The sequence below is a fragment of the Danio rerio genome, chromosome 12 (assembly GCF_049306965.1).
Source record: "Danio rerio strain Tuebingen ecotype United States chromosome 12, GRCz12tu, whole genome shotgun sequence".
NCBI lineage: Eukaryota > Metazoa > Chordata > Actinopteri > Cypriniformes > Danionidae > Danio > Danio rerio.
The window spans coordinates 49,729,812-49,743,977 of record NC_133187.1 but is presented as its reverse complement, the minus strand read 5'-3'; the positions used below and the strand labels follow the sequence as shown (position 1 = coordinate 49,743,977).

General features: G+C 39.1%; 1 protein-coding gene across 3 annotated transcripts in view; it reads left to right on the top strand.

Moving 5' to 3' along the window:
* Positions 1–11,223, top strand: part of rgs7b (regulator of G protein signaling 7b) — a 95,406-nt gene extending 84,183 nt beyond the window's left edge. Inside the window, exons 18-19 of one of the 3 annotated variants that reach the window (XR_012388258.1) lie at positions 5,172–5,605; positions 10,409–11,223. The gene's annotated coding sequence lies outside the window, so the exon portion shown is untranslated. Of the gene's footprint in view, positions 1–5,171; positions 9,910–10,408 lie in introns of those variants that run through there. The other 2 variants (XR_012388257.1, XM_073918953.1) reach the window with 2 other exon arrangements.
* The last annotated feature ends 2,943 nt before the right edge of the window (positions 11,224–14,166 follow it).

Sequence of the window (14,166 nt, the reverse complement as noted above, 5' to 3'; positions counted from 1 at the left end):
AGCCAAGGAAAGATGGAAAAACATCCAAAAGGCATCAAATTACAGATTAGACAATCTTTTAATATGTCAAAAAAAAAATTGGTTTTAATTTTTACACTTTCAAAATAACAGAAAACAAAAAAATGGTGTCTGCAAAAGTTCGGGCACCCTGCAGAGTTAATATCATGTACTGCCCCCTTTGGAAAGCTGAGACCTGACAGTGTCATAGATTCTTCTCAATCATCGACTGGAAAGACCTGGGGCCTACTGTACGAAGACTTGCGTGGAAATCATACTAAAACATTGCGTACGCACAAAGCTGTGAATGTGCGTACGCAGAAAAAAATTCAGATGTATGAAACACTGCGTACGCCGAATCTCATGCATATTCTTTTGTACATCCGAATGAACGTGAAACTGAGCGCAACATGCACGAGCACAAAACCCCTCCCTGACTCCTCCCCCGTATGAATATGCTAATGACTATGCTAATGGAAAAACCCAACGAAAAAGCAAGCAAGAAGAGAAACTTTGAACAGAATGTGAATGTGAGGTGCTGCTTTCAGAGGTAGACCGGAGAAAAGCGGTGTTATTTGCAAGTTTGTTCTCCGGAATTAACAACAAAAGAAAAAAATAGAGTGGGAGAGTTTAGCTTATGAGGTTAACACAGTTGGGTCTGAACATCGCACTGAGTGAATTAAAAGAGAAATAGTGTGATTTATAGGTGTAAAATGTTGCTGTACCCTTAACAGTCTCAGTGGCGCAGCTCTTTAGACGCATGTGATCATGTTTTGACACGTTCGAGCATAAACTGGGTTCGAATCCAGCGTCTGATGAACTCTTTCTTCTTTTTTCCCCCGCTACATATCAGATTTTGCCAATTTATCACGAGAAAGACAAGTAGGAATCATTAATAAGTTTGTGCATCATATTTTATTTGCAGATTTATTGAATGGAAATGTTTCTGATTCACGCATGCAAATTCATCTTCAGATAGTGTCTTTATAGCGATGTGTGTGCAGTAGATCGCTCAGATTACATTGGGAAAACAGGCGACCGCTGCAAATTGTGCTTTAATGTTTGCCTGGTCAACTGTATGGTATGGAAACCTTATATACCTCCTAGATTAACCCATCTGCCATTGCAAGGCTCAGACACTTTGTAGAGAGGAATTTAACACAACTGCCTCTAGGAGTCGCCAATGGAAATAAAACACACACGCACTAAAAATGTGCGTACGCCAGCCATGAAGCTGCCGTGAAGCCGCGCACATTCCCACGTTCAGTTCATCGTTAGTAAATCCAAACGTGAGCGATTCTGAGCGTGAAACCTGGCGTACGCAAAGTTTTTGTGCGTACGCAGCGTTGATACATGAGGCCCCTGGGGTCCGTTCTTCGTACGTGGATTACTTAGTTAGCTTGGATATTGATTATTTGACATGATCCAGGATCGCTTCGTTCTTCAAAGCAGATCCGAGAGTTGTTGTCATAGCAACAGTTCTGCTAGCTCAAACCTGATCAGGGGCAGGTTCAATTCATATAAACATGATTAGATCAGGTCAGTTCAAGCAAAGATAATAAAGTATATTCCGAATTCTGATATTTTCTTACAGTAGTAGTTATATACACTTGAGAAAATAGTAAATATGTTTTAACTATATATATAAAGTTATAGTCATTAATAAAATAAATAAAGTTATACATATTAATAAAACGTATGCAATCTGCACCCTCAAAATGAAAGTACAAAGACTGCCACCTGGTGGTGCAAAGAGAAACTTATTGATATGAACTTTTTAGATCGCATTAGTACAGTTTGTGTATGATAATAATGGACATGTGACTTTTTTTTAAAGCAATAATACATTTATGCAGTCATAAACATGTTTTGACAGTTAATATGACGGTGATTTGATGCTTCACAAAAGTTGCAGACGCCTTTACCAATATTAAAATGCTTTTTTATCCAGTTATTATTTACACTGATTAAAAAAACGGCTACAATAATAATACTATAACATCCGCTCTAACTGTAAAACTAAATAAATTGCTTTTGACACGTGAAAGGGCCAAGCCTGCAGCTCACAACAATGTGTACAGTTATTACGTATCATATTTAACAAACCGTTTACTGCTAATTTGATGTCATTTTGCTCACATGGATAATTAATCAGATGATGTCATTACGCAGCTGTGCCGTCAGCCAATCGTTGCATTGCTGATCATGATTTCGAGGATCGATAGATCTGTCCTTCACAACACACGCAGCGATCTCAGATCAGTTTATCCAGACATTCTAATCTGATTCGCAAACTTGTTTGAAGAACCAAATTAGCGAGAGATCAGTTATCAAGAATAAAAGATCCAGGATCTGCCAAATCATCTTAGATCATTTAAGTGAGCTACGAAGAACGGACCCAGGTGAAGTCAATCTCAAAGGTTTTAAATGCCCAGACTCATACCTCAGACTGACCTTACCCCAACAATCAGCACCATGGGTTCTTCTAAGCAGTTGTCTAGAAAACCGAAACTGAAAATAGTTGACGCTCACAAAGCAGGAGAAGGCTATAAGATGATAGCAAGATCAGATTCAGATGCCAATATCATCTGTTCGCAATGCAATTAAGAAATGGCAGTCATCAGGAACAGCAAGATCTGGAAGACCAAGAAAAACATCAGACAGAACAGCTCGCAGGATTGTGAGAAAAGCAAGACAAAACCCACGTTTGATTGCACGATCCCTGCAGAAAGATCTGGCAGACACTGGAACTGTGGTACACTATTCCACCATAAAGAGGTACTTGTACAAATATGGTCTTCATGGAAGAGTCATCAGAAGAAAACCTCTTCCTCTTCCGTCCTCATCACAAAAATCAGCGTTTGAACTTTGCAAATGAACATATAGACAAGCCTGAGGCATTCTGGAAACAAGTTCTGTGGACCGATGAGTTTAGAATAGAACATTGGCCAGAATGAGCAATGGTGCGTTTGGAGAAGAAGGGGCACAGAATTTATTGAAAGAACCTCTGTCCAACTGTTAAGCATGGGGGTGGATCAATCATGCGTTGGGGTTGTTTTGCAGCCATTGGCACAGGGAACATTTCAGGAGTAGAAGGAGAAATGGATTCAATTAATTTCAGCAAATTTTGGATGGTAACTTGATGCCATCTGTGAAAAAGCTGAAGTTAAAGAGGGGATGGCTCCTACAAATGGATAATGATCCAAAACACACCTTAAAATCCACAGTGGATTACATCAAGTGGTGTAAACTGAAGGTTTTACAATGGCCTTCACAATCTCCTGACCTCAACATTATTGAAAATCTATGGATAGACCTTAAAAAAGCAGTGCGTGACAGACAGCCCAGAATTCTCAAAGCACTGGAAGACTTTTGTAGGGAAGAATGGGGAAAGAGACCTCAAACAAGAATTGAAAGACTCTTGGCTGGCTACAAAAAGCGTTTACAAGCTGTGATACTTGACCAAGGGGGCAGTACAAGATATTACCTCTGCAGGGTGCTCCAACTTTTGCAGACGCCATATTTTTGTTTTCTGTTATTTTGAAAGTGTAAATGATGGAAATTAAAGCAAACTTTTTTGACTTATTAAAAGAGTGTCTAATCTAATTTGATGCCTTTTGGATATTTTTCCATTTTTCCTTGGCTTCTTTATGCACATTAATACAAATTTTTACCTGGGATGCCCAAACTTGAGCCCACTGTATAGAATCTACCGTATTTAAAGGGCCATGAAACCCCCTCGTTTCAGCAGGGTGTTTTCACACCTCTACTTGTGAAAAAGTCAGAAAAGTGGGCGTGTCCAGCTCTGTTTAGAGTTGTGGGAGTGTCTATTTGGGCACCTGATGAGTTTCAGAGTCAAAACACACACACGCACACACACGCACACACACACACACACACACACACACACACACACACGGGAGACAGTGACTGTGTGTACATGGACATCTGTAGTCGAATTATTTGCCAGATTATTAAATGTTGGGCTTTAACTGCAGTTTGGCTCTTTCATTCAGGGAATTCATTCATGTCCCTCACGACAAACGAGATATTTGATTCGAGGAGCTGCTCTAAGCGTGTATTTTTCATGCAATGTTTGATACCGCACGGCGAATGAGAAAAAAAAACCTCCGCATTTCCCGGAAACTTAGATGCACACGGCAGGTAGTGTCAGAAAGCCGCGTGTGTTATTCCGGTCACAAAATGCGGTGAAAATCCTACACGAGGTTAAAGTTTGGTTGTGGTGCTGACATGTTTACACTCGGTGCAATAGTTAACTTAGTTCGATACGAACAAACTGAATAAACAAAGAGCACTGGTCACTCACTTACCAAATCTGTAGAGACAGAACAATCACCAGCAACTAGAGCCGCGTCTTTATTAAGAGGAGACTACAAGCGAATCCGGATCTCAGCGTTTGCAGATGAGAACAGCTCTCAGGTAAACAATAATCCTTCTTAGACACGTAAGTTATTGTTGTGGAGCGTCGCGTACACTGTTAATCCACACGTGACTCCAGCTGAGCTCTCACAGAGAGAAAATGAAAACAAAACTGAACTGCAGCAAACTATAAAAGCAACACTTCACGCTTGTTTTGCCAACACAACGTGGCGTCTCTGTCGTCTAAACACTGTGACAGTAATGAATATTAATGAAGTTGCACAATAGAGCGCGCTGATTGGTTTGAACCAAGCTTTACTCATGCATTAATGCAGCACACTGTAAGACGTAATAAGACTCACTCTGGCACAGACGTCCAGTCTGCACGCTGGAATACACGCTATTATCTCATGACCGTGACGCAGATTAAAAAATTCATTTTAAACCGGAAGTACGAATTTGCTTGAAATAACGCAAAAACAACCAATTTATACTTTTTAGTGAGATATAGGTGTCCTAATAGTGTTTATAGCAGTGTGGGACACATATACCACTGTCAACAGCTCAACACGTGTGCTCTGGTGTTTCGTGACCCTTTAAAACTTATCACAACTAAAATGTGTGCTCATTATAGTACCATTAATTCTAGCATTTTCAATCAACAATGTGTATTATTTAATGTTCAAATGCAATTCAATTTATTGTGTCATAAAATATCCACCCCAGAGTTTATGAGCGCTCTCTCTCTCTCTCTCTCTCTCTCTCTCTCTGTGGTGGTCTTCATGTGTTTTCAGCTCTGCCGGAGGATCGAGAGGCTTGTAAAATCCTGCTCATGTCAGACGTCACGTCACAGCTCTGCTCCAGAACCAGCAGATACCATCACCTTTCATCATCATCATCCTCATCATCATCACATCAGTCGTCTTTATCAATTTCATAATCATCAACAGAAATCATTCATCACCAATATCATCTTCATCAACACATTGTTTTCATCATCATCATTGGGGCGACGCAGTGGCGCAGTAGGTTGTGCTGTCGCCTCACAGTAAGAACGTCGCTGGTTCGAGCCTCGGCTGGGTCAGTTAATGTTGCTGTGTGGAGTTTGCATGTTCTCCCTGGGTTCGTTCACGTGGGTTTCCTCCCGGTATCCCCCACAGTCCAGACACATGCGGTACCGGTGAAATGCGTAGGCTAAATTGTCCATGATGTATGAGTGTGTGTGGATGTTTCCCAGAGATAGATTGCAGCTGGAAAGGCATCCGCTGTGTAAAGCATGTGCTGGATAAATTGGCAGTTCATTCTGCTGTGGCAACCCCAGATTAAAGCTGCGGTCACACCATAGACTTCCATTCATACACACGTGAATGCGTCAGACCGGAAATGCATCAGTTTTCGCAGGTGGATGCGGTGCAGAGTTCAAGCTTGGTGAACTCTGACCTGTGAAATCGCATCACTTGACTGCGTGAGACCAATCGAGGATCAAAACATGACCTCTCTGTACAGGAATTTAAAACATGGAGCAATCGATCGCTCTTTTTAATGTCTAATCATCTTGTTTACTCCCGCCCCATTTCGCAGCTCCCTATGACACCCTATTGCACACACAAACTCTAGTGTGACCTTAATAAAGGGACTGAGCCAGGGGTCACCAATCTCCCTGCAGGGTTTAGCTTCAACTTGCCTCAACACACCTGCCTGGATGATTCAGGTATACCTAGTAAGAGCTTGATTAGCTTGTTCAGGTGTGTTTGATTAGGGCTGGAGCTAAAATCTGCAGCACAACGGCCCACCAGGAACAAGTTTGGTGACCCCTGAACTAAACCGACAAGAAAATGACTGAATGATCATCATCATCCTCTTCATCATCATAATATAACCATCATCAATAATCCCTATACATTTTTTCATCATCATCTTCATCAATATCATTCTCATAAATTAATTTTCTTCATAACATCATCATCATCAATATCACTATACTACTTTTTTCATCGGCATCATCCTCAACACAAATAATCATCTTCATCATCATCATCATCACTTTTTTCCACCGGCGTCATCATGACAATCCTCATGCCATCTTCATCAGTGTGATCACCCTTAATAACACAAACACGTCTTCTTCATCGTCAATATCACTATACTATTTTCCCCATCATCTTCATCAAGATCGTCGTCATCAGCACAAATATTCAGCGTTCATACACATATTTTTGATAACAGAATCTCCATGAGTATAATTTTCATGAGCAAATGTCTCCTGTCATGTAGACGTGTTAAACCACGCACGACCAAACCCATTACAGCAGATCATTATAGTCTGTTCAGTGAAAATGTAGTTTATTAATCCTTACACAGCTCTAATAAAGTCAGAGCATGCGTTTGGCTGAAAGACGATGACTAAATAGATATTTAAGTTAGTTAGTTAGTTAGTTTGACTTTATTAATCCCCGGAGGGAAATTCACATGTCACAGCAGAGCTCTCCATACTAAAAATAGATAAATAAGTTACATACATATAAAAACAATAATAAAATTACATTTCATACTGCACACCTTGGTTCCAAAAACAACTTGTAAACACTTGTAAATATGCAATATCTAATTCAAGTTCAGCACAATTCATCTGGTATGACTTTGGTTATACAATCTGATCACTGTTGGTAAAAAAGACTTCCTGTATCTTTCTCTGTAGCACCGGGGTTGAATTAATCTTGTACTAAAAGAGCTTGCACACGCTTGGACTGTATCATAAAGGGGATGACTATCGTGGTTCATTATACTAACAAATTTGTCCAGCATTCGATCCTGTGCAATCTCTTCTATGGTAGGTAGTGCACCCCCCACAACAGAACCTGCCCTTTTTATGAGCTTATTTAATTTGTTTTTCTCCTTCTCCAACAGTCCCCCTCCCCAGCAGGTTACAGCATACAGAATCACAGAAGACACCACAGAGTCATAAAAAGTTTTTAACAGTGTCTGACACACACCAAAGGACCTCAGTCGTCTTAATAAATGAATGCGGCTCTGACCCTTCTTATACACCTGGATTGTGTTTTCAGACCAATCGAGCTTGTTGTTCAAATATACACACAGGTACCTATATGACGAAACGATCTCAATTTCTGACTCTTGTATAATTACGGGCACCGCTTGTGATGGATGTCTACTAAAATCAACAATAATTTCTTTGGTCTTACTAGTGTTTAAATTAAGACAATTCATATCACACCAGTCAGCAAAACTTTTTAAAAGCAACCTATACTCACTCTCATCATGATTCCTTATATAACCTACAATTGCAGAGTCATCAGAAAACTTCTGTAAATGACAATTTTTGGAGCTGTATTGAAAATCAGATGTATAAAATGTAAATAAATATGGAGCTAAAACCGTTCCTTGAGGAACACCAGTACTGCTCATTATAACTTGTGACACACAGTTATGCATCCTAACATACTGTGGTCTATTAGTGATATAGTCAGTTAACCAACTTACCATACCTTTTTGTAAACCTGCATTTTCTAATTTTACCTTTAATAGTGCAGGCTGGATAGTGTTAAATGCACTTGAGAAATCAAAAAATGTGATCCTAACAGTATTACCCGATGTTTCCAGATGACTTAGAGATTTGTGTAGAAGATAAATAATTGCATCATCTACCCCTACACCAGTTTTATATGCAAACTGCAGTCTGTCCTCAGAAGCGATCAACAGTTTCTTAATATAATTTAATACCAATCTTTCGAAAACTTTCATCAACTGGGCAGTTAGGGCTATTGGTCTATAATGAGAGAACTCAGTAGGGTTAGGTTTCTTAGGGACCGGTACTACGCATGATGTCTTCCATAAAATGGGAACTCGTTCCAAACGCAAACTCAAATTAAAAATGTAATGCACCACCCAACAAATTTGATCCGCACAGGCTTTAAGAACTCCAGCACTGATGCCATCTGGTCCAGCGGATTTCTTCTTTTTAATTCTCCTCAACCCATTTCTTACTTGTTCTATGGTTACTTCTAGTTTAGTACCAGACTCACAAGTAGAAAAATTAGAAGTTAAAACTGACGGTGAATCTAAAAATGAACTCTGATGTGTACTCGGATGAGAATTTTCTAAAACACTGGTTGCTGCATCAAATCTATTAAAAAATATATTAATTTCATCCACCCAATTCTTTCCAACAGAGGCAGTACATCTCTTTAGACTATTACCAGATCCAGACATCCTATTTAGATCACTCCATACATCTCTAACATTATTTTTTTGTAGTTTATGTTCCATTTTAGATTTATAATTAACCTTCCCCTCCTTAATTTTAATTTTTAGCTCTTTCTGGACCCGCTTAATTTCCTCTCTATCACCTGCTAAGAATGCCCTCTTTTTTTCATTTAATAATGCCTTTAATTCAGGGGTCACCCATGGCTTATTGTTTGAGTAGCATTTAACCTTTTTTGTGGGTACTGTGTTTTCAACACAAAAGTTAATATAATCAGTTATACAGTCTGTTAGACTGTCAATGTCCTCATCATGGGATTTGCACAAAACCTCCCAGTCTGTTGAATCAAAACAATCCATCAATGCCTCATACACAGAATCAGACCATACTTGAACTGTTCTTATCGTTGGTGGCTGCTTCCTTACAGCCGGAACATAGACAGATCTGATGTAAATAAGATTATGGTCCGATCGCCCCAAAGGAGGGAGCGGTGTAGAAGCATAGGCATCTTTCACATTTGCATATAGCATGTCCAGAGTTTTACAGTCTCTTGTGCCACAGTCTACATACTGGGTGAAAGTGTGCAGAGAACTTTGTAGAGATACGTGATTAAAATCTCCAGAAATAACAATAAGTGAATGAGGATATTTTAATTGTATACTGGCTGTAACGGTGTTAATATGCTCACATGCGTTACTCGCATTAGCCGAGGGAGGGATATACACCGTTATAGCGATCACATAAGAGAATTCTCTCGGCAAATAATAGGGCCTCATTCCCACAGCCAATAGTTTAATATCCTTGTTACACACTACTTCTTTTGTTGTAATGTGTGCTGGGCGGCACCAGCGTTCGTTGACAAACAATGCCAGTCCACCACCTTTATTCTTACCAGTCTGCTTCGCGCACCTGTCCGCACGCACCAAGTGGAAGCGGTCCAATGCAACCACTGAGTCAGGTGTTTTATCATTCAGCCATGTCTCGGTAAAACACATAAAACTGCACTCACGATATTCCTACAAGCGCCGTCAGCTCCTCCGTCTTGTTCCCAAGCGATCGAACATTACCCATGATAATAACAGGCAAGGATGGCTTGTAGCGCTTTTTCTTTAATCGGCGTTTCACACCAGCTCTACACCCTCTTCGTCGTCTCTTAAGTTCTGTAGGAACTTCCATAGTAGGTACCCAAAACGTCGATGTATGCCGAAGTGCCAGGAGTTGCTCTCTTGAATAAATGACAGCGTCTGCAATTGCCGGACTATTCACGGCATCCGACTTTCCAATTAAAAACGCCAGTATAAAAATAAAAATGATCCAGTGCTTTCTGATGCTCTCAAACTGAAAAGTGTGCAAGTACAAAGTCCTTAACCATTGCAAAAAAATATTTAAAAAGTACAACAAGTACACCAAGTTAAAAACATCCAGAGCTGCTGCAACAGGCTGCCACAAGTACGGCGCCATCATGCCACGTAGTACTATGTTTAATCAGTTCATTCCAATGACTTTGTGTTTTTTCTGTCAAAATTGCATGACTTCTGCAGGTTTTCCATGACCGTATGAACACTGAATAATTGTCACCATCATCAATATCACTGTAACATGTCCAAACTCTGTCCTGGAGGGCCGGTGTCCTGCAAAGTTTAGTTCCAACCCCAATCAGACACACGTGGGCCAGCTATTTTAGCTCTTATTAGGCTTTCTAGAAACAGCCTTGCAGGTGTGTTGAGGCATGTTGGAGCTAAAATCTGCAGGACACCGGCCCTCCAGGACTGAGTTTGGACACCCCTGCTGTAACATCTCCATCATCAGATCATGTTCTGCATTATGTCTGGAGCTGCGGTTCTTCAGAGTGTGTGTGTGTGTGTGTGTGTGTGTGTGTGGATCTTCATCATGTTCTGTCCCTCTTCTCCTCCTCTGATGGCTTTATTTTTCTACAACACACTGATCTGCTGAATGACTGAACGGTTGAGGAAAGCATCTCCCAGCTGACAGAAACACCTCTTCTCTACACAATCCTCCTCTCTTTTTAAATTGAACTCTTTCAGGGGCTGAATGTGACATTGGCTGAACATACATCCAGAAAAGAAAAGCATTTGGCTATTTGGGTTTTCTAAAATCATAATTTGTCTGTTTTTATTTTTGCTTTCCACAGTCATTGATTGTGATTGTGCAGTACATTTATTTTCCTCTTTAGGTCAGGCTTTATTTATATTTGACCTTTTAAAAAAATTATTAAACTTTAATACATTTAATAATAAACAATTATGATATTTTAGATTTTATTTCTTCGCTAAATATATTGAATATTGTGTAAAAACAAGCAAGCTCTACTTGTATCCAGACACTTTTTTCAACATAAACTTTCGTTAAACAACAAACAAACAAACAAGCAAATGTTTTAAAAGTTTTAAAACTATAATAAAATTAATCTACACACAACAATCTGTCCAGGCGGTGTCCTCAGCAGTAAATACATGGAGCACTTTAAACAGATGTTATTGTAGGGTAAATAATTAAACCAACATGGTAAATAGAGTAAAAAAAAAAGTTAAAAGATTTATTGAGATTGTATGGGTTTTGGACAGATTGGGTAGCAATACAGAAACAAAAATTAAACGAAATTAGACGAAATTAAAAAGAAAATGTAAGACCTACAACACAGTATTTCAGTAAATTTAAGGCTTTTTTAGGACTAAAATTTGGATTTTGAGATTTAAGTCCTGCAGAAACCCTGACAAAAACCACCATACGTGGGAAATGAGATTTAAAATAATCTGAAAGCTAAAAATATAATCTTTCCATTAATGTTTGGGTTATGTTAGGACAATATTTGACAGATATCATTATTTGGAAATCTGATGGTAAAAAAAATTCTGCGAAAATCCACTTTAAAGTTGTGCAAATGAATCTTTTAGCAGTGCATATTACTCTTCAAAAATGAAGTTTAGATATGAGGATCAGAAATTTACTAAATGTTCACAATGGTTTTGTCAAATAAAAAAATCTTGCTTTTTTTTTTTTTTTAACATCATGTAATGCATTACTGACTGTCCCCACAAATAAAAGAAGAGTAGTTTTGTGCTCCAGGATAAAAAATATGATTATACAGTTGGAACCAGAATCTTACACACACACACACACACACACACACATATACACACACTCACACACAAAAAGAACATAACCATTTTTTAAAAATGTCTGATGGTAAATCATATTAAACGCTTATTAATTTCTAGACAGTCAGAAGTTTACACACATTTCCTTGGTATTTTTCAGCTTTGCTTTTAAACTGTATAACTTTGGTCAAATGTTTGGGTCTCCTTCCACAAGCTTCTCACAATAGTTTGCAGGAATTTTGGCCCATTCCTCCTGACAGAATTGCTGTAACTGAGTCAGATCTCGCTCGCACAAGCTTTTCATCTCTGCCCACACATTTTCTATAGGATTGACATCAGGGCTTTGTGATGGCCACTCCAAAACATTCATAATTTGGCAGTGTGCTTAGGGTCATGGTCTGTTTGGAAGAGCCATTTGTGGCCAAGTTGTAATGTCCTGGCTGATGTCTTGAGATGTTGCTTCAGTATTTCTCCATAATGTTCTGTCTTCATGATGCCATCTATGCTGTGAAGTGGACCAGTCCCTCCTGCAGCAAAACAGCCCCTCAACATGATGCTGCCGCCCCCATACTTCACAGTTGGGATGGTGTTTCTAGGCTTGTGCGCTTTCCTATTTGTCCTCCAAATGTAACACTGCTCATTATGGCCAAACAGTTCAATCTTAGCTCCATCAGAGCACAGGACATGTCTCCAAACATGAGTCTTTTCCCAGTGTGATTTAGCTAATTGTAATCTGGCTTTGTTGTTGATTCTGGCTTGTTGATTCTCCATGTTGTCACACAAGGAAGCAGTGTGTTTGAGCTTTTCCTTCAACACTATTCTACAGTTGTGCCTCACATTAACTCAAATGTTGTCAATTAGCCAATCAGAAACTTCCAAAACCTTGACATCATCATCAGAGCTTATTCAGAGGCAGAATAATCTTATTGTGTGTAAACTTGACTTTCAAGAAGAGTTACAACAATTTCTCAAACAATATCTCTCTCATCATTCTGCTGTAAAGCACAACAGAAACTAATGTGATCATCATAACTTACCTAAAAGAGGAAAAGCTTAATCACATTAACATCTGACTCTTTGTAAATGGTTATGTGCCTTTATACACAGTGTATGTAAACTTCTGCTTTCAACTGTAGTAATGAGCACATGCTCCTCCAGCACTGTCTACAGAACATTTATTCATCTGAGTTTTCAGAAAAGGATTCATCTCTGATGAATGAACAGTCACAGTCAGAGGTGGAGTTAGCCAATAAGCGAGGTTAGCCCTCAGTTAATACCTGAAAGCGTACAGCATATTCCTGTCATATTTTGTGAGGCTGTAGGTCCAACGGATTAAACTGTAATGAGGAAAAACTAAATGTAGTAAAGCAAATACAAGGAAAAGACCGCAAAACAAACCAATATGAAGAGTGCATATTAGGACAAATCACAAACCCTGTTCACAGTTCTGGAGAAACGTTTCCTCATGACAGTAATTAAACGTTTCCTCAATGTTTGCTGTCAGCTGGGAAACTCGATCACTGCCATTTGTTCCAGATTAATGTTAGAAACATGCTGAAAGGATGCGTCGTCAATAATGGATGTACAGAGTAGACTGCAATTGATGTTAATAATAATAAAGCTAATAATGGACCACTTTAACACTCATATCTGCCCATCCGAACATTAAATATGAGCTGGCTGTCTTTCCATACTATGTCCATGTTCTGGACACGACTGATGAATGAGTGATGACGTGTGTGTGTGTGTGTGTGTGTGTGTGTGTGTGTGTTTGAGATCTGTGTCATACAGTGTTTCATTTCTGTTTCTTGCGAGGAGAATCACTGCAATCCAAAGATTCTGAGCAGTGTGTGTGTGTGTGTGTGTGTGTGTGTGTGTGTGTGTGTGTGGCTTCATTTACTGTAGATTCACTGACTGTACAGAAATACACTCTTCAATAAATAAAGGAGTCCAGATGAAGAGCAGCTGTCTGACCTCATCATTGTCACGTGACCACAGCTCATTCATTAAAGCACACCAGGATTACACCTTTGATGACGACACATGCACTTAATACACTGTTTATGTACATCCCCTATTTACTACATTACTGCAGGTTAACTATGTTCATATTTAACAACTTTACAGTTTAAAGCTATTAGTTACCAGTTAATTAGTTGAAGTTATTAGTAACTAATCAAGTTCTGCTAACTAATAACCTTTACTTCTCTGAATTTGATTGTAATGCAGTAATGTGCACCTCAAATAAAGCTGCTTTGAAGTCATCATTATTGTGAAAAGCGCTTTACACATAAGCACATAAGCATAAACTGAATTCTTGAAGAAACTTGCACTAATAACATCTTTAGCAGCCATTTAAAGCATGCAATTTTCTTAAATATATGCAAGGAACACCTGACAGACGCTCAACTGATGATGTATTTTATAAATGATGTATGTATTATGATG